The 27,345-nt window shown below is 49.7% G+C and overlaps 1 long non-coding RNA gene across 1 annotated transcript; it reads left to right on the top strand.

The window, feature by feature from the left end:
- The first annotated feature begins 3,800 nt into the window (after window positions 1-3,800).
- On the top strand, window positions 3,801-16,266 carry LOC135175872 (uncharacterized). The gene is made up of 3 exons (XR_010302487.1): window positions 3,801-3,999; window positions 11,291-11,405; window positions 16,119-16,266. It is a non-coding gene; the product is annotated as an uncharacterized LOC135175872 (long non-coding RNA).
- The last annotated feature ends 11,079 nt before the right edge of the window (window positions 16,267-27,345 follow it).

Raw genomic sequence — 27,345 nt, 5'->3', positions numbered from 1 at the left:
GAGAAGCTCAACATGAGCCAGCAGTGTGCACTTGCAGCCCACAAAGCAAACCAGATCCTGGGCTGCAGCAGGAGAAGTGTGGCCAGCAGGTCAAGGGAGGTGATTCTCCCCCTCTACTCTGCTCTGTTGAGACCCCACCTGGAGTACTGCATCCAGTTCTGGAGCTCCCATTACAAGAAGGATGTGGAGATGCTGGAGTGTGTCCAGAGAAGGGCCACGAGGATGCTGAGATGGTTGCAGCACCTCTGCTATGAGGACTGACTGAAAGAGTTGGGGCTGTTCAGTCTGGAGCAGAGGAGGCTCTGAGGGGACCTTCTTGTGGCCTTTCAGTATCTTAAGGAGGCCTACAAAAAAGCTGGGGAGGGAGATTTTAGGCTGTCAGGGAAGGAACAGGATTAGGGGGAATGGAGCAAAGCTGGAGATGGGTAGGTTCAGGCTGGACATGAGGAGGAAGTTGTTGAGCAGGAGAGTGGTGAGAGCCTGGAATGAGTTGCCCAGGGAGGTGGTTGAGGCCCCATGGCTGGAGGTGTTTAAGGCCAGGCTGGCTGAGGCTGTGTGCAGCCTGCTCTAGGGTAGGGTGTCCCTGGACATGGCAGGGGGTGTTGGAAGTGGCTGATCCTTGTGGTCCCTTCCAACCCTGACTGATTCTGTGATTCTAAAAATATACCCAAACAAAGAAGCAAACAACCAAGAAAGAAAAGGGAAGAGATTTTGCAATGCACAGGTAGCACTGTGGGGTTCTTGCCATTTTGCATTGCAGAACAAAAGCAATGCAGCTCTCACCCTCAGGTTTGATCAATGCAAAGAATTTATGTGGCTTTTCCACAGTTTCTCCTATGAAATACTTCTTCTAGTCTGGAGCTAACTACAGCCACAGCCTTGGTACCTTCTGCTGTTAGAATTTTGTGGTAGTGGTTGCATGGAAGCTTAATTCAGGACCTACAGGATCCTTGGGCCAGTTTCAGGAGGCAGCTTGTGCCTGAAAGCTGAGCAGAGGGATGGAGCTTCTCCCTTGTAAGGACAGGCTGAGGGAGCTGGGACTGTTCAGTGCAGAGAAGGGAAGGCTCTGAGGAGACCTTATTGTGGCCTTTCAGCATCTGAAAAGGGGGTACAAGAGAGCTGCTGAGAAACTTCTTCTCCTAGGCAACCAGCAACAGCTCAAGGGCTCAAATTCCTGGTTATTTTCTCTCGCTCTGGTGTGTTTCAAAGCATCACAGCCCTGCTCTGCCTTTCGGTGGTCATGCTCCCCTCGTTCGTGCTTTCATCTTGTCTGGAGGAGAGGAGAGAAAGCAGCCTAGCTGGACATTGTGTATTGAAATCCAGGCATGTCAGAGGGGCTGTACAAAGAGGGGAGCTGCCCAGCCAGGTTGGAAAGAGGTCAGGCATGAGCACATCCATCACTGATAACAGCTTGAACCAGGCAGAGCGAAGTCACCAGGGCACAACCGCGGCAGCGCGCGGCTCTCGTTGCACCCTTGTCGTGGAGGTGATGGAGTACAGGTTGGAAGGCCTTGATGTCAGATATGGTAATGCCCCCTAGAGCTGAGGTTAATGATAAAGAGAGGAACAAGGGAAGCAAATGTTGGACCAAAGGGGCTGGTGGAAGTGATTTATTGGGAGGGCTAAATTTCTTGTTGCTGTGTGATGGAGAAGAAGTCTGTAAAGCACCACAGGTTTTCAGGCTAGAGAGGAGTTCTTTGCAGGGAGAGGAGTAGCAAAAGCTGCCCCATAATTATTCTGTTCTATTCTGTGTGCCCTCTTCAAGCATTCAGACTCTAATCCTCATCATAAATTAAGAGACAGTAATTGCCTACTTCTTTTCAAAGTTTTCCTGCTCCTGTTTGATGTCATTGTGCCTAATTCATCCTTTACCCCAAGGTTAAGCCTGGCTTGTTGCTTTTTTTTTAGTGCTGCCCCTGCTTTAATCCTCTTAATTTATGTGAAGTGCCAGTGCTTGCTTAGAACTCTAAATCAGATACAAACAGTAAAATGGAGACATCACTGAAACAAAGAGAACCTCTGTTGGTGACAACTGGGAAGGAATCTTTCTGTCTTCACTAAGGACATCACATTCATGAAGGGAAACTGTGTACAGAGGAAAGGCTTCACTTTGGGTTAGATTGGGTTTGAAAGAGAAAGCAGAACCCAGGAACAGCTTTTCAGTCTCTTCTTTTTGGTATCACATCTCAACTGCAAAGCATAAAGCCTCGTGCAGAGATGACATGACACAGAACATCTCTGTCCTACTGCATCTCCTGGGTTTTATACTGAGAAGAGGATCATGGAATCATAGAATACACCAGGTTGGAAGAGACCTCCAAGATCATCCAGTCCAACCTAGCACCCAGCCCTGGCCAATCAACCAGACCATGGCACTAAGTGCCTCATCCAGGCTTTGCTTGAACATCTCCAGGGACAGCAACTCCACCACCTCCCTGGACAGCCCATTCCAATGCCAATCACTCTCTCTGCCAACAACTTCCTCCTAACATCCAGCCTAGACCTCCCCTGCCACAGCTTGAGACTGTGTCCCCTTGTTCTGTTGCTGGTTGCCTGGCAGAAGAGTCCAACCCCACCTGGCTACAGCCTCCCTTCAGGTAGCTGTAGACAGCAATGAGGTCTGCCCTGAGACTCCTCTTCTGCAGGCTGCACACCCCCAGCTCCCTCAGTCTCTCCTCACAGGGTTTGTGCTCCAGGCCCCTCACCAGCTTCATTGCCCTTCTCTGGACACATTCCAGCACCTCAACATCTCTCTTGAATTGAGGAGCCCAGAACTGGACACAGCACTCAAGGTGTGGCCTGAGCAGTGCTGAGCACAGGGGAAGAATAATGTCCCTTGTCCTGCTGGCCACACTGTTCCTTATCCAGGCCAGGATGCCATTGGCTCTCTTGGCCACCTGGGCACACTGCTGAGGAATATGCAGAGGGATATGCTTCACAATTGGCATGTTCACACATGAGTCCTGGGTGTAAGGATTCAAAGTCTGGGTGTAAGGATTCAAAGTCAAGGCTGTTCAGGTTCATAAATGTTAATGTATAAATGTAGCACTGACATACTAATGGCCATGATGATGTTGGGTCTTAGAGGTCTTTGCCAAATGAGAAAATCCCATGATTCTATATTTATGGAGGAAAGGTTTGGAGGTACAGCAGGAGTCAAAAAGGATGATCAAACAGGGATTGAACTGACTCCTTTACAGAATGGTAGGGGCTGGAAGGGACCTTGAAAGATCATCTAGTCCACCCCCCCCGCCAGAGCAGGACCACCTGTACCAGATCACCCCAGAACACCATATCTGACCCTTTTCTACCCTACCTGCCCCATTTTGCCCCCTTTTCCCCTCCAAACTCACAGCACCTGGACTCTGTTGAAGTCTCCTCCCACTCCAGGTGTGGCCACTTTGCCCTCTCTGCCCACTCCCCTTTTTAATCCCCCCAGGTAAGGCAGAAGCCCTAAGCTATGCCCAACTGGGCAGAGGGATCCTCCTCCTCTCATCACTGGTGAGTCCTCATGGTGTGCACTGGGTGAATGGTGGAGGGGATCAAAGGCCAGGGGGCCAGCAGGCCCCCCAGTTACATAGCAGTAGGCTTCATGGTCCCTCTAGTGTGCACTCATACAATTGTCAGGGCTGGAAGGGACCTCAAGCATCATCTAGTTCTAAGTCTCCTGCCACTGGATCAGGTTGCTCAGAGCCCAATCCAGCCTGGCCTGGTTAAAAATCTCCTTAGCTACTGAGGTGTCTGAACGATGCTTATTAAATGTGATGCTCTTTCTGCATCTCTTTCCAAAGGCAGAGACTACCAGGAGGCTAATCTCAGCTTCTTCTGACCATCCCAGCCTGTAATCCACCACAGATCTGATGAACACCTCTGCTGAGAAGATTTGCCATCCAGATTTTGATCAAGTCAGAATGCTTATCCCAGCTGAACCCTGCAGTGCTGATAAAACTGCTGTCTGCCACCAAAGAAGCCCACACAAACAGGCCAAGCAGGAACCAGGTGATCCATCACTCACAGAGCACCTGACCACATCCCCTGGTGCTTTTTACTCTGTAGGCTTTCATCCTCCTTGCAGCATGTATCCCTTTCTCCCACCACACCAGTTCCAGCAGTGCTTCAGAGCTTGCATTAACTCTACCTGGGAAAGTGAATAGAGAGTGCAACATTTCTCTATGATGTCTTTATGATGATCTGGGCTAGGGGATTGAGTCCAGCATCAGTAAGTTGGCAGATGACATCAAGCTAGGAGCAGGTCTTGATCTGTTGGAGGGTAAGAGCCCTGCAGAGGGACCTGGACAGGCCGGATGAGTGGGCAGAGGCCAAGGGGATGAGATTGAACAAGGCTAAGTGAAGGGTTCTACACTTTGGCCACAACAACCCCAAACAGAGAGGAGAAGGCTCCCAGGTGGCTTTATTGTGGCCCTTCAGTGTCTTAAAGGGGCCCACAAGAAAGCTGAGGAGGGATTTTTTAGGCTGTCAGGGGGTGATAGGACTGGGGGGGAATGGAAGAAGGCTAGAAATGGGTAGATTCAGATTGGATGTTAGGAAGAAGTTCTTCAGCATGAGGGTGCTGAGAGCCTGGAATGGGTTGCCCAGAGAGGTGGTGGAGGCCTCATCCCTGGAGGTGCTTAAGGCCAGGCTGGATGGGGCTGTGGACATCCTGATCTAGTGTGAGGTGTCCCTGCCCTTTGCACCTGAATTTGCTCGAGTCTTGCAACCTCTTACCTCAGCACTGCATTGCTGGCTCTTACTTGAGGAATCAGTCCCTGTGCCTCAGAGCAGACATTTGTGCTAGAGATGGAGAAACACATCAGGCTCTGAAGAGCAAGCTTCTTCTCTTGGTTGGCTCCAGAAACCCCATCACATCAGGCTCTGAAGAGCAAGCTTCTTCTCTTGGTTGGCTCCAGAAACCCCATCACATCAGACTCTGAAGAGCAAGCTTCTTCTCTTGGTTGGCTCCAGAAACCCCATCACATCAGGCTCTGAAGAGCAAGCTTCTTCTCTTGGTTGGCTCCAGAAACCCCATCACATCAGACTCTGAAGAGCAAGCTTCTTCTCTTGGTTGGCTCCAGAAACCCCATCACATCAGACTCTGAAGAGCAAGCTTCTTCTCTTGGTTGGCTCCAGAAACCCCATCACATCAGGCTCTGAAGAGCAAGCTTCTTCTCTTGGTTGGCTCCAGAAACCCCATCACATCAGGCTCTGAAGAGCAAGCTTCTTCTCTTGGTTGGCTCCAGAAACCCCCAGTGAGCTGCTGCTCCCAGTCTGATAACTTGGTGTAATGATATTTCTAGACAGACCACAACCTTGTGTCCACTCCTGTCATGTTTTATGCACAGGGACCATTTGGGGAGCCAGCAAGGCTGGTTGGCTCCTGGCTCATCCCTCAGGATTGCTGGAAGAGACCAAAACTGTCCTGGCTTCACTGTGACCTTCACTGTGAGCATCTCAGCCATAGCTAATTACTCTGATTACTTCCTCTGAGCATTCTGTGGCTAATATTCTGTGATAGTGACTCCTCCATACAGGCATAGATCAACCTGTCTAGTGTTAGACCAAGTGTATTCATCTTAGGCTAAAACAACCACTCTGATTGTTTGTGCTGTAATTGGAACTTGCCTTTGACATCAACCTCCAACAGACTAATTAATTGTGTCTGGTTGTTCTCTCTCATTATTCCCCCCCCCCCCCATCTCTTCTGATCAGCTCAAAAGGTAACTCCTTAGCAGTACTAAATTAAAACCAAATTGGCCTGTCACAGAAACCAAGGCATGAGTTCACTCCTTACCCTAGAGACCTTTCTGAACAGGTTAAGTGAGTGAGGTAAAAGATGGTGGAACTTGGTGACTCCTTGTGTCACTCAGGCTTCTGGAAATCAGTTTTTCTGCAGCTTTACTGCCCTCATAATTATTTCCATGAGGCCAACACAGGGTTTGGAGGCTTCCAAATCTGAATGTTAACATCATGCTCTCTCACCATATGAATAGGAGCATATGAGCTGTGGCTCGTTAAAAGGCTGTTCCTGGGGGTAGTTCAGGGCATGTAGCACACCCTCCATGGTGATATATATAAAGAGGGAAGGAGTGAAAGCAGCCAGCTGATTGTGTGGCTTACAGTCACTGGAAAACACATCCCCTATCCTGTCTGCTTTTGTGGGAAGAGTTCTTTTTCCCTGCTCTTTGTCATGCACCCACTTCCAATGACTGATCTCTTGCACGACAGCCTGCATGGCTGGGACACATCTGGCAACCAACCCAAGGAATTCTTTGGGTTTTTTTAAGTTGAAAAGAAGAAGGAGAAGTTTAAAATAGCAGTGATTGGAGCTGGGGCTGCATTAAAAGGGGTATAAATAACCCCATGTGCACAAAGACATTCTAGTGGGAGGTGTCCCTGCCTAAGGCGAGGGGTTGGAACTGGGTGAGCTTTGAGGTCCCTTCCAACCTAAACCATTCTGTCATTCATTCTATGGTTTACAACTTAAACTCACCTGCAGGTTCTGTGTCACTTCATCCATTCCATTACATGGACATAAGGAAGAAGTTTTTCATGGAGACCGTGGTCAGGGACTGGAATGAGCTGCCCAGGGAGGTGGTGGAGCCACCCAGCCTGGATGTGTTTAAGGGTGGTTTGGATGTGATGCTAAGGGATATGGTTTGAGGTGAATCTTGTAGAGTAGGGTTCTAGGTTGGACTTGGTGATGCCAACCTGCATGTTTCTGTGATCCTGAGGAGCTCTGCCAACCTGCATGTTTCTGTGTTCCTGAGGAGCTCTGCCAACCTGCATGTTTAGTGATCCTGAGGAGCTCTGCCATCCTGCATGTTTCTGTGCTCCTGAGGACCTCTGCCATCCTGCATGTTTCTGTGCTCCTGAGGACCTCTGCCAACCTGCATGTTTCTGTGCTCCTGAGGAGCTCTGCCATCCTGCATGTTTAGTGATCCTGAGGAGCTCTGCCACCCTGCATGTTTCTGTGCTCCTGAGGAGCTCTGCCATCCTGCATGTTTCTGTGCTCCTGAGGAGCTCTGCCATCCTGCATGTTTCTGTGTTCCTGAGGAGCTCTGCCAACCTGCATGTTTCTGTGCTCCTGAGGAGCTCTGCCATCCTGCATGTTTCTGTGCTCCTGAGGAGCTCTGCCATCCTGCATGTTTCTGTGCTCCTGAGGAGCTCTGCCATCCTGCATGTTTCTGTGCTCCTGAGGAGCTCTGCCAACCTGCATGTTTCTGTGCTCCTGAGGAGCTCTGCCATCCTGCATGTTTCTGTGCTCCTGAGGAGCTCTGCCACCCTGCATGTTTCTGTGTTCCTGAGGACCTCTGCCAACCTGCATGTTTCTGTGCTCCTGAGGACCTCTGCCATCCTGCATGTTTCTGTGCTCCTGAGGACCTCTGCCACCCTGCATGTTTCTGTGCTCCTGAGGAGCTCTGCCACCCTGCATGTTTCTGTGTTCCTGAGGACCTCTGCCAACCTGCATGTTTCTGTGCTCCTGAGGAGCTCTGCCACCCTGCATGTTTCTGTGCTCCTGAGGACCTCTGCCACCCTGCATGTTTCTGTGCTCCTGAGGACCTCTGCCATCCTGCATGTTTCTGTCATTCTGTGATTCTTCTAAACGTTTCTATGGATCAGGTTTGTCCTTGAAGTCACCTGGTAATTCCTTGTGACTGTAAAGAGCAGCAGATCTGCCCAGGGAGGTGGTGGAGTCACCAACCCTGCATGTGTTTTAAAGTCCTTTGGATGTGGTACTTAAGGATATGGTTTTGGGTGAGCCTTGTAGAGTATGGATGTGGGTTGGACTTGATCATAGAATCAGGCAGGGTTGGAAGGGACCACAAGGATCATCCAGTTCCAACTCCTCTGCCATGGGCAGGGACACCTCACACTAGGTCAGGCTGTCCACAGCCTCACCCAGCCTGGCCTTAAACACCTTCAGGAATAAGGCTTCCACCACCTCTCTGGGCAACCTGTGCCAAGGTCTCACCACCCTGATGCGGAAGAGCTTCTTCCTAACACCCAGTCTGAGTCTGCCCATTTCCAGCTTTGTTCCACCACCATCCCCAGTCCTATCACTCCCTGACAGCCTAAAAAGTCCCTCCCCAGCTTTCTTGTAGCCCCCTTCAGATACTGAAAGGCCACAATAAGGCCACCTGGGAGCCTTCTCCTCTCCAGACTGAACAGCCCCAACTCCCTCAGTCTCTCCTCACAGCAAAGCAGCTCCAGCCCTCTGCTCATCCCCGTGGCCCTTCTCTGGACACCTTTCAGCACCTCCATAGCCCTCTTGTCCCAGGAGCACCAGAACTGGATGCAGTACTCCAGGTGGAGTCTCACCAGTGTGGAGCAGAGGGAGAGGGTCGCTTCTCTCACCCTGCTGCCCACATTGCTCTTGCTGCAGCCCAGGCTCCGACACACTGAGCACACTGACAGCTCAGATTGAGCTTCTCATCCACCAGCACCCTCAAGTCCCTCTCCTCAGGGCTGCCCTCAAGGCAGGCACTGCCCAGCTTTTATTGGTACTTGGGATTGCCTCGACTCAGAGGCAGGACCTTGCACTTAGTCGTGTTGTACTTCATGTTGATCTTGAGGATCTTTTCCAGCCTGAATGATTCTGTGACATTCTGCTACCCTCTATATCTACAGACTACCTGAATAATACAGAGCTCAGTTTCAATGTTGAGGGTTTTTTATCCACTACAAGAAAGTTGTTTCCACTAAATACCAGAAAGAAGTCACAACTGATTAAGCAGCAGGTTTCCAGTGATTCCTGTCTTGATGTAGCATAACTTTAGGAAGTGCTTAGCATTGATATCAGAAGAGGGAAGAAGAGATCATTCAGGATCCTCAGGCACAACCAGCTCCCAGTATCTCCAGTGGGGCAGCAGAACTCACACTGTGCAGGTATTTTGTGTCTGTTCTCTTTAACAACTTGAATCATAGAATCAACCAGGTTGGAAGAGACCTCCAAGATCATCCAGGCCAACCTAGCACCCAGCCCTAGCCAATCAACCAAACCATGGCACTAAATGCCTCATACAGTCTTTTCTTGACCACCTCCAGGGACAGCGACTCCACCACCTCCCTGGGCAGCCCATTCCAATGCCAATCACTTTCTCTGCCAACAACTTCCTCCTAACATCCAGCCTAGACCTCCCCTGCCACAACCTGAGACTTGTTCTGCTGCTGGTTGCCTGGCAGAAGAGCCCAGCCCCACCTGGCTACAGCCTCCCTTCAGGTAGTTGTAGACTGAAGTGTGGGTTTTCTCCCCCCTCTTCCTTCAGAAATGGCATAGCCATGGCATATATGCTGCAGAAAACAGGCTACTGGCACTTTAGGCAATCTATATTACCTAGCACAGTATCACAGTATCACCAAGGTTGGAAGAGACCTCACAGATCATCAAGTCCAACCCTTTACCACAGAGCTCAAGGCTAGACCATGGCACCAAGTGCCACAAGTGCTGTTCCAAACATGCTGCCTAAACCCATGCTCCTCATCCTAGCAGCTCAAGCAATCCCAGTCCTCCTGGGAGAAATGGAAGTCTTGGCTAACCCTGCTGCATCCTGTGCCTCCCACTCCCACCCTTGGAGTGGGGTGAAAGGATTTAGGAGAGATTTACTGTGGCAAGAATCCCAAAGTCATCTATTTAATTCCAGAGCTCTTTTCCCTCTTTCAAAAGGCAAACACACAGCCTTTCTTTGTGCACCACTGTCTGGTGTGAGCCTTCCCAGAGCTTAAAGCACTGCCTATATGCACTGCTGGCATACCCATGACACTGACTGCTGCTGCTGGGCCCTCTGCCTCCCCCACTGCTCTTTGTGCTGTGATCTCAGAAGGTTTTCCATCCTCTGATCTATTTGGGTGCTGTTAGATTTATCCTAGAATTTATCATAGGGTTTGTGTTCCAGGCCCCTCACCAGCTTTGTCACCCTTCTCTGGACACCTTCCAGCACCTCAACATCTCTCTTGAGTTGAGGAGCCCAGAACTGGACACAGCACTCAAGGTGTGGCTTGAGCACACCTGCTGAGTACAGGGGCAGAATAACCTCCCTTGTCCTGCTGGCCACACTGTCCCTGATCCAGGCCAGGATGCCATTGGCTCTCTTGGCCACCTGGGCACACTGCTGGCTCATGTTCAGCTACTCTCTACCAGTATCCTCAGGTCCCTTTCTTCCTGGCTGCTCTCAGCCACTCAGTCCCCAGCCTGTAGCACTGCTTGGGGTTGTTGTGGCCAAAGTGCAGAACCCTGCACTTGGCCTTGTTAAACCTCATCCCATTGGCCTCTGCCCACCCATCCTGTCTGTCAAGGTCCCTCTGCAGGGCTCTCCTACCTTCCAACAGATCAACACAGAATCAGTCAGGGTTGGAAGGGACCACAAGGGTCATCCAATTCCAACCCCCCTGCTATGGCCTGGGACACCTCACACTAGATCAGGCTGTCCTCAGCCTCATCCCCCCTGGTCTTAAACATCTCCAGGGATGAGGCTTCCACCACCTCCCTGGGCAACCCATTCCAAGGTTTCACTACCCTCATGCTGAAGAACTTCTTCCTAACCTCCACTCTGACTCTATCCATTTCTATCTTTGTTCCATTCCCCCCAGTCCTATCGCTACCTGACAGCCTAAAAAGTCCCTTCCCTGCTTTCTTGTGGGCTGAGCCACTGAGGGGCCACAATAAGGCCACCTAGGAGCCTTCTCCTCTCTGAGCTCATCTCAGGTTGAGACTTTTTCATGTTGTTGCAAAGCTCAGGATGCCAAATTCCCACCAGAGTGATGAGAAAGGAACCTTCCCCATCCAAAACCAGTGCTCTTGTGTCTCAGCTGTGAAGGGTTTTACTCACACTAGCTCAAAACTTGCCCATGCAGGCACTGGTAAGGTATTTACAGGCAAATGTTCACTGATCAAATGCCACTCTCACAGACTAGGAGGATAAAAATAGGAGATAAAATTCCTTCCATTAGAATCAACACCAGAGGAATGACTTGATTGCAGCTTTTGAGAAGGAATGATGGATCCCTTCAAGTCCTACAGTGCCCTTCCCAGCACCAGCTGCTCTTCTATGTGTAGCAGTCTGTGCTTTAAAGGTCCACAGGCTCTGTCTTGTAGATCATGTTGATTTCTTTCTGCTAAAACAAGCTTAATACTTGGCTGAGAAGAAATCACCTCTGATAGTAATATTGTCTGTAAAAAGCCAACTGGGCTTGCATGTACTCTCCCTTGTTGGGAGTGCAAAACTCTAAAGAGGTCTGACTGCTTTTCTTTCCCTAGAAATTATTTATTTCCTCTCTCCTCCATGTTTTCCTGCAGGTTTTGGAACCCCTAAAGATCTTGTATCTAGCTGCAGCAGGCAACTACAATGTCTTCTCTTAGTCCCTGAAGCTCAGCAGCTGTGTTCTCTCAAGCACCTGGATGGCAAGAACAGGTGGGGTCATTTTTTCTTCTGCACAATATCATTTTCTCAGAGTTACTAATAAATATCTCAAAGTTATTAATAACTAGAATGGAGGATTGAGGTGAATCTTGTAGGCTAGGGTTGTAGGTTGGACTTGGTGATGCACTCATACTTGGTGATGGACTTGTAATGACAGGATGAAGGGTAATGGGTTGAAAGTGGCAGAGGAGAGACTCAAACTGGATGTTAGGGAAGGGTTCTTTCCAGTGAGGCTGGTGAGACACTGGCACAGGTTGCCCAGGGAGGTTGTGGATGCTCCCTCCCTGGAAAGAATGATTTGCCATTGGAATGGGCTGTCCAGGGAGGTGGTGGGGTTGCCAGAGAAGACTGAATGGGGCACTTAGTGCCATGGTCTAGTTGATTGGATAGGACTGGGTGCTAGGTTGGACTGGATGAGCTTGGAGGTCTCTTCCAACCTGGTTGATTGTATGATTCTATTCTATGAAATCTCTCATGGAGTGAGCATTAAAGCTCCTGCCAGAGAAGACTGGATGAGGCACTTAGTGCCATGGTCTGGTTGATTGGATAGGGCTGGGTGCTAGTTTGGACTGGATGATCTTGGAGGTCTCTTCCGACCTGGTTGATTCTATGATTCTATTCTATGAAATGTCTCATGGAGTGAGCATTAAAGCTCCTGGGTGCTTGCCAGTTGCCATAAAATTTCTTTGTCACTCCACAGGATTATGGTGCTGTGTAACCAAGCAGCCAAGGGATTGTTCTCTCTATTGTTTCCCCTGTTTTGTTGCTTGGAGCAAGCACATTTCACTGCACAGCTACAATCCTCAGCAGAACTTGAGCTACTCAATCCATTCAGTCTTCATCTCCACCTAGCCCATGATGAGACTGTAAGATGCCAGGAGTGAAGTTAATATTTGCATCAAAGATATCAGTTAATCAGAACTAGGCAAGCTCAAGGCTACCCAAGCTGAGTTGGCTCTTTCACAGCCTGTTAATGGAAAATACAGAGCATGTTAATTGTTAAATAGGCTGATCATTCTTTCCAGCTCTCATCCAACTACATCGAACTTTAGAGTAAAGGAAATAGTTCAGCTTCATCTTAAATGCCAATACTGCTATTTTAATGTCCAAGTGTTCCAGATCTCCCTCCTTATTAAGTGTGTATGTTCTACTCTTCCTCCTTTCCTTCTTATTAACTATGTATGTTCTACTCTTCCCCCTTCCCTTCTTATTAACTGTGTATGTTCTACTCTTCCCCCTTCCCTTCCTATTAACTGTGTATGTTCTACTTTTCCCTCCTCCCTTCTTATTAACTGTGTATGTTCTACTCTTCCCCCTTCCCTTCTTATTAACTGTGTATGTTCTACTCTTCCCCCTTCCCTTCTTATTAACTGTGTATGTTCTACTCTTCCCCCCTCCCTTCTTAACTGTGTATATTCTACTCTTCCTCCCTCCCTTCTTATTAGCTGTGTATGTTCTAGTCTTCCTCCCTCCCTTCTTATTAACTGTGTATGTTCTACTCTTCCCCCCTCCCTTCTTAACTGTGTATATTCTACTCTTGAGACAGCAAGTGCTGTATGAAGCATCCCAGCAGCACACACTGCTGTCTGCTTTGCTCTAGACTGGTTGTAGGCTCCTAGCTGCACAGCTACAGGGACATTCCTTTCCTACAATACTTCTGAGAAGCCATTCTCTAATTCCTGGTTTTATTTGGAAAGTGATACTCAAATGATCACAGAGTTTGCTGCACTAAGCATGGCAGCCTAAGTACTAATAAATTATGTGACCTTGACAATAAGGTCAGACTCAGCTGAAGGTTTCGATGCCTTGCAACTTGCTACATCCAGGACGTGTTTTGTGGTGTAAATCTATTAATGAAACAGTGGACTTCTAGAATGGTTTTTAGGTTGGAAGGGATCTCAAAGCTCATCCAGTTCTAACCTCCCAAAAGAGGCAGGGACACCTCCCATGGAACAGATTATTCAAGGCCTCATCCAACCTGGTCCTGAACACCTACAGGGAGGTTGTGATCTTTGATCACATTCTCTGATTCTGTGCTCCATAACCTCCCTGGGCAACCTGTGCCAGTGTCTTACCACCCTCACCAGAAAGAACTTCTTCCTAGTATCTCATTTAAATCTCCCCTCTGCCAGTTTAAACCCATTCCTCCTCATCCTGTCATTACAAGACCTTGCAAATAGTCCCTCCCCAGCCTTCCTGTAGCCCCCCTTTAGACACTGGAATCACAGAAACATCCAGGCTGGCAATGCCTCTAAGGTTCACCAAGTCATAGAATCAACCAGGTTGGAAGAGACCTCCAAGATCATCCAGTCCAACCTAGCACCCAGCCCTGTCAATCAACTAGACCATGGCACTAAGTGCCTCATCCAGGCTTTTCTTCAACACCTCCAGGGACAGCGACTCCACCACCTCCCTCTACAAGATTCACCTTAAACAATAGCCTTAAGCACCACAACTTAAAACTTGCAGAAGGGAGCACCTCTGCTGTGAGGACAGACTGAAAGAGTTGGGGCTGTGCAGGCTGGAGAAGAGGAGGCTCCCAGGTGACCTTATTGTGGCCTTCCAGGATCTGAAGTGGGCTACAAAAAGGCTGGGGAGGGACTTTTTAGGCTCTGAGGGAGTGCCAGGACTGGGGGGAATGGAGCAAAGCTGGAGATGGGGAGGTTCAGACTGGATGTGAGGAGGAAGTTGTTGAGCATGAGAGTGGTGAGAGCCTGGAATGGGTTGCCCAGGGAGGTGGTTGAGGCCCCATGGCTGGAGGTGTTTCAGGCCATGCTGGATGAGGCTGTGGGCAGCCTGCTCTAGGGTAGGGTGTCCCTGCTCATGGCATTGGGGCTGGAACTGGCTGATCCTTGTGGTGCCTTCCAACCCTGCCTGATTCTAAGATTCTATCACTTATAACTTATTTAGTTCTAGGTAACTGGAAGGATTTTTTCTTTTCTATTTTGGGCTACAGATGTTAAAAGAAAAAAAATCTCCAACCCCAAAGTCCTGTCTTTAATTTGCTGTAAAAATGAAATGCTCCTCCCTACCTTTTAATAACACCATCCCCTGTGCTCCCTCCAAAGCTCTCTAAATGGCCTTAAACAGCAAAGGCTGAATTTGTGAAATGTGGCAGCTTCAGTTAACATCTGGAAGTACTCCCAGGGCTCTCTTCACTTGCTTTCAAGACAGAGAAAAACTAGGCTGGCTGATTCCTTGATGCTCATGCAAGGCTTGCCTGGTGGCATCAGTGCTAGTAAATATAAGATCCCAATTTCTGCACTGGAGTTTGATGTTGAAAAACTTAGGGCTGGGCATTTCCTGGTGCATAATGTTAGGAGCTCTTTGGTTTATGCTTTGTGGCCAGAGGAGGCAACCTAATGCTCATTAGGTGATCTTTATTGGCCCATCTCTGCTGCATTTGTACTGGCTCACTACATGCTTAGTTCCATCTAGTTCAGCTGTTAAAATTAGACATTTCCACTGCATTCAAAACTCAGCCTTGTTCTTGGCTGGCAGGCCCAGGATTTGAAACTAACCATTTAAAAGTGATTCTGAAGCAGCTTCTTAGACAATTTACTATTCCCAGCTCTTCTGTTTGGGACTGAGCATTCACAGTGCCTGGGAATCACAGAGGACTAAGGTGATGGTTCCAAGGGGAGCTGCAGTGAACAGGAGGAAGTTCATGCTAAACTGGGTGCAGTTATGAGGAGATTGGGGCATCTGCTCTTCAGAACAGGGAGGCTTTGTGCTTTGTCCTTGCTTCCTAAGCAGTTATTTGCCCACTTTGCAAAAGACTGAGACAAACTAAACCACACAACCACAAAATTAACCAGGCTGGAGGAGACCTCTGGGATCATTGAGCCCAACCTATCACCTAACCCTTCTAATTAACTAGCCCATAGCACTAAGTGCCTCATCCAGCCTCCTCTCAACTCCAGGGATGGGTGCAAGAGGGCTATGGATGTGCTGGAAGGTGTCCAGAGAAGGGCCACGAGGATGAGCAGAGGGCTGGAGCTGCTCTGCTGTGAGGAGAGACTGAGGGAGTTCAGCCTGGAGAGGAGAAGGCTCCCAGGTGACCTTCTTGTGGCCTTTCAATATCTGAAGGGGGCTACAAGAAAGCTGGGGAAGGGCCTTTCAGGCTGTCAGGGAGTGATAGGACTGGGGGGAATGGAACAAAGCTGGAAATGGGTAGATTCAGCCTGGAGGTTAGAAAGAAGTTGTTCATCATGAGAGTGGTGAGAGCCTGGAAGGGGTTGGCCAGGGAGGTGGTGGAAGCCTCATCCCTGGAGGTATTTAAGGCCAGGCTGGCTGAGGCTGTGGCCAGCCTGATCTAGTGTGAGGTGTCCCTGCCCATAGCAAGGAGGTTGGAACTGGATGATCCTTGTGATCCCTTCCAACCCTGACTGATCCTATGAAGAAGCAGACACAGTGGTGGTGTGTGCTGGCCCTGCAGTCAGCTGGAGACTTTGCCATACTCTCACATACTGGGGTTGTGAGGAATTTCTTCCAGGAATTCCTCTGGAAACAGCTCTCATGACCCAGGCTGTGAACTGCACTCCTATGATCGCTAAAGAAGTTTGTTTGTTGAGATTTTCTTTACTACTATAAACAAAGGAATATTTTTCTTTTCCTTTAATCATTTTTGTTTTGCTGCAGCATATTCTGGGATGATTCATCTGCACATTTTTACTTTCTTCTTATTTGTTTGTTCTCTGTGAGGCATGGAAGAAATATCCAAACTAGCACGGAGCTGATATCTCTCCCTCACTGTGACATACCAGGACCCAAAGCACCCTCAGGTGTGTGCACTTAGGATTCATCTGCTAAGCTGGAATTCTTGGGAAGCAAGCACACATTCTTCAGGATTCTTTTGGTAAGCTGGGATTCTTGGGAAGCAACCACACATTCTTCAGCTAAGCTGGGATTCTCTGGATGTGAACACAGATTCAGGGCTCCTGAGTTTTAGGTTGTCTCATTTCACACAGAGGCATCCACAGGTAGGCAAAGCCACTCAGGATCACCAAGTCCAACCTAGAACCCTACTCTACAAGAGTCACCTTAAGCCACATCCCCAAGCACCACATCCAAACCACCCTTAAACACATCCAGGCTGGGTGACTCCACCACCTCTCTGGGCAGCTCATTCCAGTCCCTGACCACTGTCCCCATAAATACCTTTTTCCTAATGCCCAATCTAAACCTCCCCAGCCTCATCTTATTCATAGAATCAACCAAGTTGGAAGAGACCTCCAAGCTCATCCAGGCCAACCTAGCACCCAGCCCTATGTAGTCAACTAGAGCATGCTTTGAAACCATGACCTGTTGCAACAGGCCCTGCTAAAATATCCCTGCCTGCCTTTCTTACAGCCCACTTCAAGCACTGGAAGGCCTCCAAGAGGTCTCCTTGGAACTTTCTTACAGTCCCTTTTAAGCACTGGAAGGCCTCCATGTGGTCTGCTTGGACCCTTCACCTCTCCAGGCTGATCTCTCAGCCTGTCCCCACAGCAGAAGTGTCCCAGCCCTTGGATCAGTGTTGTAGCCTCCTCTGGACCTGTTCCTGTGCTCAGAACTCCAGAGTTTGATCCAACACTGGATTTGGATCTTTTCTTGTAGGCAGGGTGCTGCACTTTGGCTACAACAACCCCATGGAGAGATACAGGCTAGGGTCAGAGTGGCTGGAGAGCAGCCAGACAGAGAGGGATCTGGGGGTACTGATTGATACCTGCCTGAACATGAGCCAGCAGTGTGCCCAGGTGGCCAAGAGAGCCAGTGGCATCCTGGCCTGCATCAGGAATGGTGTGGTCAGCAGGAGCAGGGAGGTCATTCTGCCCCTGTACTCTGCACTGGTTAGACCACACCTTGAGTGCTGTGTTCAGTTCTGGGCTCCCCAGTTTAAAAGGGACGTTGAGATGCTTGAGCGTGTCCAGAGAAGGGCAACGAGGCTGGGGAGAGGCCTTGAGCACAGCCCTACGAGGAGAGGCTGAGGGAGCTGGGATTGGTTAGCCTGGAGAAGAGGAGGCTCAGGGGAGATCTTATTGCTGTCTACAACTACCTGAGGGGTGGTTGTGGCCAGGGGGAGGTTGCTCTCTTCTCTCAGGTGGCCAGCACCAGAACAAGAGGACACAGCCTCAGGCTGTGCCAGGGGAGATTTAGACTCGAGGTGAGGAGAAAGTTCTTCACTGAGAGAGTCATTGGACACTGGAATGGGCTGCCCGGGGAGGTGGTGGAGTCGCCGTCCCTGGGGCTGTTCAAGGCAGGACTGGACGTGGCACTTAGTGCCATGGTCTGGCCTTGAGCTCTGTGGTAAAGGGTTGGACTCGATGATCTGTGAGGTCTCTTCCAACCCTGATGATACTATGATACTATGATACTATGATACATTCACTGCAGGTTTTTTTTTTTTTTGTAAAGCAGTTCAACTTTGACTCTGGATGTTAATGTTGCCCCCAAACTCTCATTTGAAATGAAGCTTTTGGACAGAAATCACATCAGCTAATCCTTCTAAGTTATAACATATGCCACAGCAAGCAGGACGTAGCCTCTTAGACCTTCCAAAGCCTGTTAAGCCCCACTGACATTTAACCCACTTGAATTTTTAGCAACAGGATTAGTTTTATGAAAGAAGAGGCAGTTCAGCATTTCCAGCTTTAGGGAATCAGCTATCAGCCTGACTGATGATCGTCCAGGGCTTAGCAAAGGAGGTTCTATCAATACAAATCCTGATTTGAGAGCAAACAGGCATGCTTCAGGAGAGCCCCGCTCCATGGTTCCCATGTCAGGCATCACTACACACTGAGAGAGACTTGAAGAGGCCAGAATCAAAGATTTTGGTGCACAGGTACCTGAGCTGCCACTGGTCAGGTAGCCTCTCTCATCTGACAACTAAGGCTTCTTGTCTCATGTGAGCATCGCCTTAGGACTCCCTGCACACTTCTCAACTGCATAGCATGGATGGGTCACATTGATCACAGAGTAACACAGAGACACAACACCCATCCCAGAAACCAGAGTCCCCAGGAGGGGCTCCCAACCACCTTTCCACCCCTCTGCCTTATCCCAGACTTTGCCTTAGGTTCAAGGTGAGTTTGGAGAATGGGCCAAGGGGGTTAGGAAGCAGAGGGATTAGTTACACAGACAGCAAGCTAGGGAGAGAAGTGCATGCAGCCAGAGAGCAACTCTGTTAGCTATGTTTATGTTCCTGCTTTTATCCATCTCAGCAAGCTTATGAGTGAAGTAGACACCACCATTGCTTCCTTCTCCTACCCTGTAATCTAATTCCTCTCACCAAAATATTCCAGCTAGCTTCAAATTAGCACACCTTGAAAGCAGGACCATACCTGAGCAGTGCCTTAGGTAATCCTGACAGGTGCAGAGTGACCTTCCAGAGGGCCTCACCATGACCTCCTTTGGCTGCTGAGCCACCATCTCAAAACCCCTTGCCATTTCCCACCTGCTGTAAATGACACTAGAGATAGAGCTGAGGCAACAGTTCACTAAGAAGCTGTAGCTACAGCCTCATTTTTCTTCATTAAGTGAATGTTAAACATCATCTACTACAGGGGCCCTGTTCAAGGAACAGATGGTAAATAGGAGGTAACACAGATGAAACCGTACTGGCAACAGCTGAAACATTTACACCAAGCATAAAGTTAGTAGGTGCTAAGAGGTCTTTAAAGATGTGCTTAAATCATGGACAAAAGAAATCCTTTCCTAGATTTGAGTTTAAATACGTTCAGATGCAAAGCACTTCAGTGGATGCTGCAGGGTAAAAGGCTCCCAAGGTCTCCACCTATGAAAGCTCAAATTCCACTTTATGCAGTGAAGATCTGATTGTAATTGCTGCTTTTCCTGAGCTGTGATATCAAACAAATAAGCTCCTTGGGCAGGGGAGCCAAGTGGTTAGATCACAAAAATTGAAGCTGAGGTGCCCGGGCTTTGCCAGCTGGAGGAACTACTGCTTCAAGAGTAGCACAACAAGGCTGTAGTTGGCTAAGGAAGAAAAACCCAAAGAATTCAGCTCTCACATGACAGCATCAGCTGCTGTGTGGGGCAACACCATAGCTTGACCTCTAAACACAGGTTGCACCAAAATCTTCTTCACATTCCTGCTACCTGCTAGAGAGCACTTTGGTTTCTCATGCTACCCACAGGCTCCAGCAGTGGAAGATCAACCCAAACTCTTTTCCTGCATGACTACTACTTACCCATGGGGCTGGTAAGAGTCCTGTCCCTGGAGCCTTGGGCAAACAGGACCACCCTAAAGGGAGACAGAGAATCATAGAATCAACCAAGTTGGAAGAGACCTCCAAGCTCATCCAGTCCAATCTAGCACCCAGCCCTACCCAGTCAACCAGACCATGGCACTAAGTGCCTCATTCAGGCTTTGCTTGAACACCTCCAGAGGTGTCAACCCCACCACCTCCCTGGGCAGCCCATTCCAATGCCAATCACTCTCTCTGCCAACAACTTCCTCCTAACAGCCAGCCTAGACCTGCTCTGGCACAGCTTGAGGCTGTGTCCTCTTGTCCTGCTGCTGGTTTCCTGGGAGACAAGACCAACCCCACCTGGCTACAGCCTCCCTTCAGGTAGCTGTAGACAGCAATGAGCTCTGCCCTGAGCCTCTTCTTCTGCAGGCTGCACAACCCCAGCTCCCTCAGCCTCTCCTCACAGGGCTGTGCTCCAAGCCCCTCACCAGCCTTGCTGCCCTTCTCTGGACACCTTCCAGCACCTCAACATCTCTCTCGAGTTGACGGGCCCAAAACTGGATACAGTACTCAAGGTGTGGCCTGACCAGTGCTGAGTACAGGGGCAGAATAACCTCCCTTGTCCTGCTGGCCACACTGTTCCTGATCCAGGCCAGGATGCCATTGGCTCTTGTGCCCACCCAGGCACACTGCTGGCTCATCTTCAGCTACTCTCTACCAGTACCCCCAGGTCCCTCTCTGCCTGGCTGCTCTCAGCCACTCTGTCCCCAGCCTTTAGTGCTGCTTGGGGTTGTTGTGGCCAAAGTGCAGAACCCTGCACTTGGCCTTGTTAAACCTTGTCCTATTGGCCTCTGCCCACCCATCCAGCCTGGCAAGGTCCCTTTGCAGGGCCCTCCTAGCCTCCAAGTATCTCCCCTGCCTCCTTGGGTGGCTTGACAGAAATACTCTTGTTAAAAACTTCATTTTCCCTTGTGTTGAAACAAGAGCCAAGGGAATTGCCCCACTCATTCACTGTCAAATCACCCCAGACTCAGCAGACCTCTGCTCTCAGGACCCTTCCTCTGTGCTGAGACAGAGGTAGGCAGGATCTGTGGGGCTGGGCCACAAAGTCCATGAAATCATCTGATGGATAGCTGGTCTGGGGACCACCATCATCATGAGCTGCCTCTGGAGGTGGTGGAGTCACCCACTCTGGATGTGTTTAAGGGTGGTTTGGATGTGGTGCTTGGGCATATGCACCCTTGTAGGGTGAGTCTTGTAGAGTAGGGTTCTAGGATGGACTTGGTGATCCTGAGGGGCTCTGCCAACCTTCATGGTTCTGTGATCTCAAGGTCCTTATAGAGCATCACAAGCACAAGTCAAAGGGCAGCAGAGATTCAAAGAGGGGAAGTTTGTCTTTGCTGGGTTCTTCTCTTGGAGTCTGCCCCTCTCATTTTCTCTGTGCTCTCTCTCTCTCAGCTCAGTGTATACTTGAAGGCTGCAGACTTATACTGGTACCTTTATACTTCAGCAAGCCAAAGCTATTTTGCTTTGCAAATAATAAGCTTTCAACTCCCTGGTGAAGAAAAGCCAGCCAGTGTGTTGTGTGCTGAAACAAAACAACAGAGAGGAGCTCCAGATTTACAGCAAAACTAAACCCCCAATTGCCTGCAGAACCATTTGCTCTAAGTGCAGCAATAATTCCTCCAGGCAGATTCCATGGAACCCTTACATATGAGTTATACCTCAGCAGTAAAGTGCAGCTCAGCCTAGCAAGGAGACACTGCTCAAGTGTTTATAGCGAGCAGGATCTGGCTAGAAACTGCTCTGCTAAGGCACTGCAGAGCCTGGTAGCATTGCTCTGCAGGTTTCAAATGCACAAAGGTGATGGAGTTTTCCATTAGATGTATTTTTGGAGTTAAGTTGAGATGCAGAGGGACCTGGATAGACTGAATAGATGGGCACAGTCCAGTGCTGTGAGTTTGGACAAGGCCAAGTGCAGGGTTCTGCACATTGGCCACAACAACCTCATGCAGGGCTACAGGCTGGGGACAGAGTGGCTGAGAGCAGCCAGGAAGAAAGGGACCTGAGGCTACTGGCAGACAGCACCTGAACATGGGCCAGCAGTGTGCCCAGGTGGCCAAGAGAGACAGTGGCATCCTGGCCTGGACCAGGAGCAGTGTGGCCAGCAGGACAAGGGAGGTTATTCTGCCCCTGTACTCAGCACTGCTCAGGCCACACCTTGAGTGCTGTGTCCAGTTCTGGGCCCCTCAATTCTAGAGAGATGTTGAGGTCCAGAGAAGGGCAACAAAGCTGGTGAGGGGCCTGGAACACAAACCCTGTGAGGCTGAGGGAGCTGGGGGTGTGCAGCCTGCAGAAGAGGAGGCTCAGGGCAGACCTCATTGCTGTCTACAGCTACCTGAAGGGAGGCTGTAGCCAGATGGGGTTGGTCTTGTCTCCCAGGAAACCAGCAGCAGGACAAGAGGACATAGCCTCAAGCTGTGCCGGAGCAGGTCTAGGCTGGATGTTAGGAGGAAGTTGTTGGCAGAGAGAGTGATTGGCATTGGAATGGGCTGCCCAGGGAGGTGGTGCAGTCCCCATTCCAGGAGAGCAGGCTGGATGAGGCACTTGGTGCCATGGGTTAGTTAATTAGAAGGATTAGGTGCTAGGTTGGCCTGGATGATCTCAGAGGTCTTCTCCAACCTGGTTAACTCTGTGCTTCTTAGGGGATGCTCTGTTCCAAAATACCTCCCCACTCACTGCTCACTGATGCAGGGAATTTACCTGGGTGAAATCTAACCCCCAAGGCACAGTCTTCAGAGTTCAGCTATGGCTGGCTCAGTGTGACCACAGGCATGAAAGGATGGAGGTAGCCTTAGTGCTGGGTTGAGAGGGAGGGTGGGACTGTGGTGCAGCTTCACTGCAGCGCTCGATTGCTCTGTCACACTGAATCACTGCTGAGCTTCTGTGAAGTCAGAGCCCAGCTCAAAGTATTTTCCTACCTCCCACCCTGTTTTTATTTTCCCCAACTCCTCCTCCAGTTTGTGAAGCCCCATTTTGAAATGTCTTATAGTTAATTTTTCTTAGGTGGGTTATTTAAATACCAGTACAACATTGCCCAAACACTAAATTCTTTCCCTTCCTTAAGAGCCTCCAGCATGCAGAATTTTGGCTAGCAGCTTGAATAAGCATCTCTCTCCCCATCAAGACTGCTGAAACATATGGAGTGCTGCCTGATCTGAGACACCTTTACTCTTTCTGAGGCATTTGTACATTCTGCTGTGAGATGCCCTGGAAACTTTGGAGTTTCCAGGATAATTGGAAGTGTTAACCCAGATATTTAATGTATAAATGCTTTTGCTTTCCCAATCTCTCTCCCTCTCCTGTCCCACTTGGAAAGCAATCTCATCACCATTTGTTTTAGCTAAGCCCCACTTCAGACTGAAGCAGGTCTGTCCCTCAGCCCCTTTATTCTTCCTCTCTCATCATTGTCTTCTCTGCTCTTAGAAGGCTGTTTGGCCTCTTCTCCCACTTGGCACAGATTCAGTAGTTTGTGTTCTTTTTTTTTTCACTTGTCTCCAAGGCTGCAATGCTAAAAAGTCCCAGAGAAGTAGGGTGCTTGACTGGAAAGACACCAGCAGAGTGCAGGCCCTGCTGCTCCTCATCACTTAGCCAGGAATGTGTTTTGCTGGGACTTTGAAAGCAAGCTGCAGGGCCACAGGCACCAGTTTCCTATTATCTGTCTCTGTAACCCCAACACCTGCTTAGAAAACCCCAGCATTTGCACCTATCTTGTGCAGATTTTGCCAGAAGCACTTAATGCCTAATGGTAAAGATGTAAAAGACAGCTTGTGCTAGAGCTTTGCTCACAGGCTGTGATACTGCTCATTCATAGAGTCATAGAATCAACCAGGTCATAAGAGACCTTCAGGATCATCCAGTCCAACCTAGCACCCAGCCCTGTCCAGTCAACCAGAACATGGCACTCAGTGCCCCAGCCAGGCTTGACTTCAACACCTCCAGCCACAGCCACTCCACCACCTCCCTGGGCAGCCCATTCCAATGCCAATCACTCTCTCTGCCAACAACTTCCTCTGAACATCCAGCCTAGACCTGCCCTGGCACAACTTGAGACTGTATCCCCTTGTTGTGTTGCTGGTTGCCTGGCAGAAGAGACTAACCCCACCTGTCTCCAGCCTCCCTTCAGGTAGTTGTAGAGAGCAATGTACTGCTTTTGAAGGGTGAAGAGAGCAAAACTAGAATGTAGGGCAGAAATGCTGAAGGATTTAGCCAACAGCTTCTTGACATGACTATTAGCTTTGAAAGGACAGTCACACCCAAAATGAGCTTTGCACTGTACACATAAGCAGCAGACAAAGTCCCTGCCCAAACAGCAAACAATTGAATGGAACTTATTTCCTTGTCTCTCTGTTTTTGACAACAGTGAACACTGCAAATGGAGACAGTGAAGATTTAATTCCAGTCTGCAGTCCTACCTACAACACTGAGATCATAGAATCATAGAATCAGTCAGGGTTGGAAGGGACCACAAGGATCAGCCAGTTCCAACCCCCCTGCCATGGGCAGGGACACCTCACACTAGATCAGGCTGTCCACAGCCTCATACAACCTGGCCTTAAACACCTCCAGGAATGAGGCTTCAACCACCTCCCTGGGCAACACCTTCCAGGTTCTCACCACCCTCATGCTGAAGAACTTCTTCCTAACATCCAGTCTGAATCTACCCATTTCCAGCTTTGTTCCATTCCCCTCAGTCCTATCACTCCCTGACAGCCTAAAAAGTCCCTCCCCAGCTTTCTTGTAGCCCCCTTCAGATACCGAAAGCCCACAAGAAGGTCACCTGGGAGCCTTCTCCTCTCCAGACTGAACAGCCCTAACACCCTCAGTCTCTCCTCACATCAGAGCAGCTCCAGCCCTCTGCTCATCCTCGTTGCCCTTCTTTGGACACCTTTCAGCACCTCCATAGCTCTCTTGTCCAGTTCCAAATGCAGTACCAATCACAAGTGCATAGAGCAACTCAGCACATTTCTCCAAGAGCCTTCTTTTTCCTTTGAACTGCACTGCTCTCTTTCAGATGTGACTTACAGAGAATCACAGACTCAGCTAGGTTGGAAGAGAGCTCCAAGCTCATCCAGTCCAACCTAGCACCCAGCCCTGTCCAATCAACCAGACCATGGCACTAAGTGCCTCATCCAGTCTTTTCTTGAGCACCTTCAGGGACGGTGACTCCACAGGAGGTGCTTGTTCCATGGTGTTTATTTTCACTCCACAACTGCTGTGAGCCTTGAGCTGCTTTTAAGCATTCAGACTCTCTCATGTGCAGTGTACCAGCCAAGGGCAAGAGCAGCACCACAAGCAGCTGTATCTGAAGCAGCCCTCTGCTGTTGCACACGTGAGGAATGAGCTCTGCTGGGCACCCTCTGCCATGCCCTCCATCCTGGTGAGCTTTGGTGACTCAGGACCACATGCAAGGTGGCAGGTCCACAAGTTGATGCAGAGGCACCCTGCCTTACCCAGTCAGCTCCACCAAATGAAAAGCTGCCACTGGCAGTACATCAAGTACCAGGATTTGGTCTAGATTGAAGCGAATGCCTCGTGGCAAGCGTACAATGGAATCTAGGTCATGCAGGCAAGAGTGATCAACAGCAAAGAGCCACAGGCTCTAATTCCAACTAATCAAGACACCAGCCAGCAGTTTAGCCTTGGCAACTGATATGGCAAACTGAGAGCAATAAGACATCCCCTTGGGCATTCCTAGCCAGCCCAGATCGCTCGAAAGGCATCATGAGCTAAGCAGTCGGCTGGTAGCAGCCAGAAGATCTGTTGCTGTGATCAGGATCCAGACTCTGCAGAGGGGGAAGAGCAGAGGATTAGCAAAGGAATAATGTGTGGGGAAGTGCAGTCACATCTGGAATATTGTGTCCAGTTCTGGGCCACTCAGGTCAAGAGGTCAAGAAGGCCCTCAGGGAACTGCTAGAAGGAGACCGGCCCAGAGCCACAAAGATGCTGCAGGCAGTCAACATCTCCTGTTTAGCCTGGAGAAGAGGAGGCCCAGGGGTGAAGGTGTCCAGAGAAGGGCAACAAGGCTGGTGAGGGGCCTGGAACACAAACCCTGTGAGGCTGAGGGAGCTGGGGGTGTGCATCCTGCAGAAGAGGAGGCTCAGGGCAGACCTCATTGCTGTCTACAACTACCTGAAGGGAGGCTGTAGCCAGGTGGGGTTGGTCTCTTCTGCCAGGCAACCAGCAGCAGAACAAGGGGACACAGTCTCAAGTTGTGCTGGGGGAGGTCTAGGCTGGATGTTAGGGGGAAGTTGTTGGCAGAGAGAGTGATTGGCATTGGAATGGGCTGCCCAGGGAGGTGGTGGAGTCCCCATCACTGGAAGTACTCAGGTAAAGCCTGGCTGAGGCACTTAGTGCCATGGTCTGGTTGACTGGACAGGGCTGGGTGCTAGGTTGGACTGGCTGAGCTTGGAAGTCTCTTCCAACCTGGTTGATTCTATGATTCCTGTGAGGTCAGGCTGAGGGAGCTGGAGCTGGGAGGTGCAGAGGAGCCTGAGGGCTGAGCTTGTTGCTGTGCTAAAGATGTGCAGGGCAGTGTCAAGAGGACAGAGTCAGGACAAGGTGCACTGGGGGCAAGCTGGAGCAGAGAATGTGCCATGGAAACAGAAGGGGAAACTTTTTCAGTATCAGGGTGCCAGAGCCCTGGAAGGGGCTGCCCAGAAAGGTTGGAGTCTCCTTCTCTGGAGACATTTCAAACCCACCTGGATGTGTTCCTGTCTGACCTACTCAAGGTGCTCCTGCTCTGGCAGGGAGTTGGAGGTCCCTTCCAACCCCTACCACGCTGTGACTCTGTGATTTGCCAACACCATGTGTATAGAGCATTAGCCTAGGAGGGAAACAGTAGCAAATACACCTGGATGCATCCTTGGGGCTGTGGAGTCTCCTTCTCTGGAGCCTTTCCAGCCCTGTGTGACCTGCTCTAGATGATGCTTCTGATCTGGCAGGGGGCGTTGGACTTGATGATCTCTATGGGTCCCTTCCAATCTCTAGCATCCTGTGATCCTGTGACCCTGTGACTTAGCCTTTTGGGAAACTACACATTTTGAACCACTCCTATAAATATTTCTCTACTCCTCTAGAAATGTCTTCATTTCTGTGGCTGTTGCCAAACATTTTAAAGCAGTTGTTTAGAAAAGCTGCTGCCTGTTTCAGGCAGGTGCTCAGGGATGCAGACATGAAGATGCCTGCAGAAATTTCAAGCCCATAAATCCAGGGGAATACCCTTGGGGTTAAGAACTGGGATGTGATGTAAATTATTCATGACTGGAAATGAATAATTAGTCATCCAGTGACAGAGGAGACAGGAAGCCCAGATAAAGTGTTCATTAAGGGGTTGCAGGCCCTTTTTTTTTTCAGGCAGGCTGCTAAGTGAGAAGTAGAAAAGCCCACAACAAACCCAGTGAAGAGGAAGGTTATCTTGCAGGAGCAGATTTGAAGTCAGGGAGTCTTGCAGCTGTGTGAATAAAGCTGGATGGGAAATGAAAAGATGAAGACAGTGCCCACAGGTCACAGGCTCACAGGATGTCAGGGGTTGGAAGGGTCCCAAAGGGATCATCCAGTCCAACCTCCCTGCCACAGCAGGACCATAGAGTCTAGCTCAGGTCACACAGGAACACATCCAGACAGGCCTTGAAAGGCTTCAGAGAAGGAGACTCCACAACCTCTCTGGGCAGCCTGTGCCA

This window comes from Pogoniulus pusillus, chromosome 6 (assembly GCF_015220805.1).
Source record: "Pogoniulus pusillus isolate bPogPus1 chromosome 6, bPogPus1.pri, whole genome shotgun sequence".
NCBI classification, from domain to species: Eukaryota; Metazoa; Chordata; class Aves; order Piciformes; family Lybiidae; genus Pogoniulus; species Pogoniulus pusillus.
This window is presented reverse-complemented; position numbering and strand designations above follow the sequence as displayed.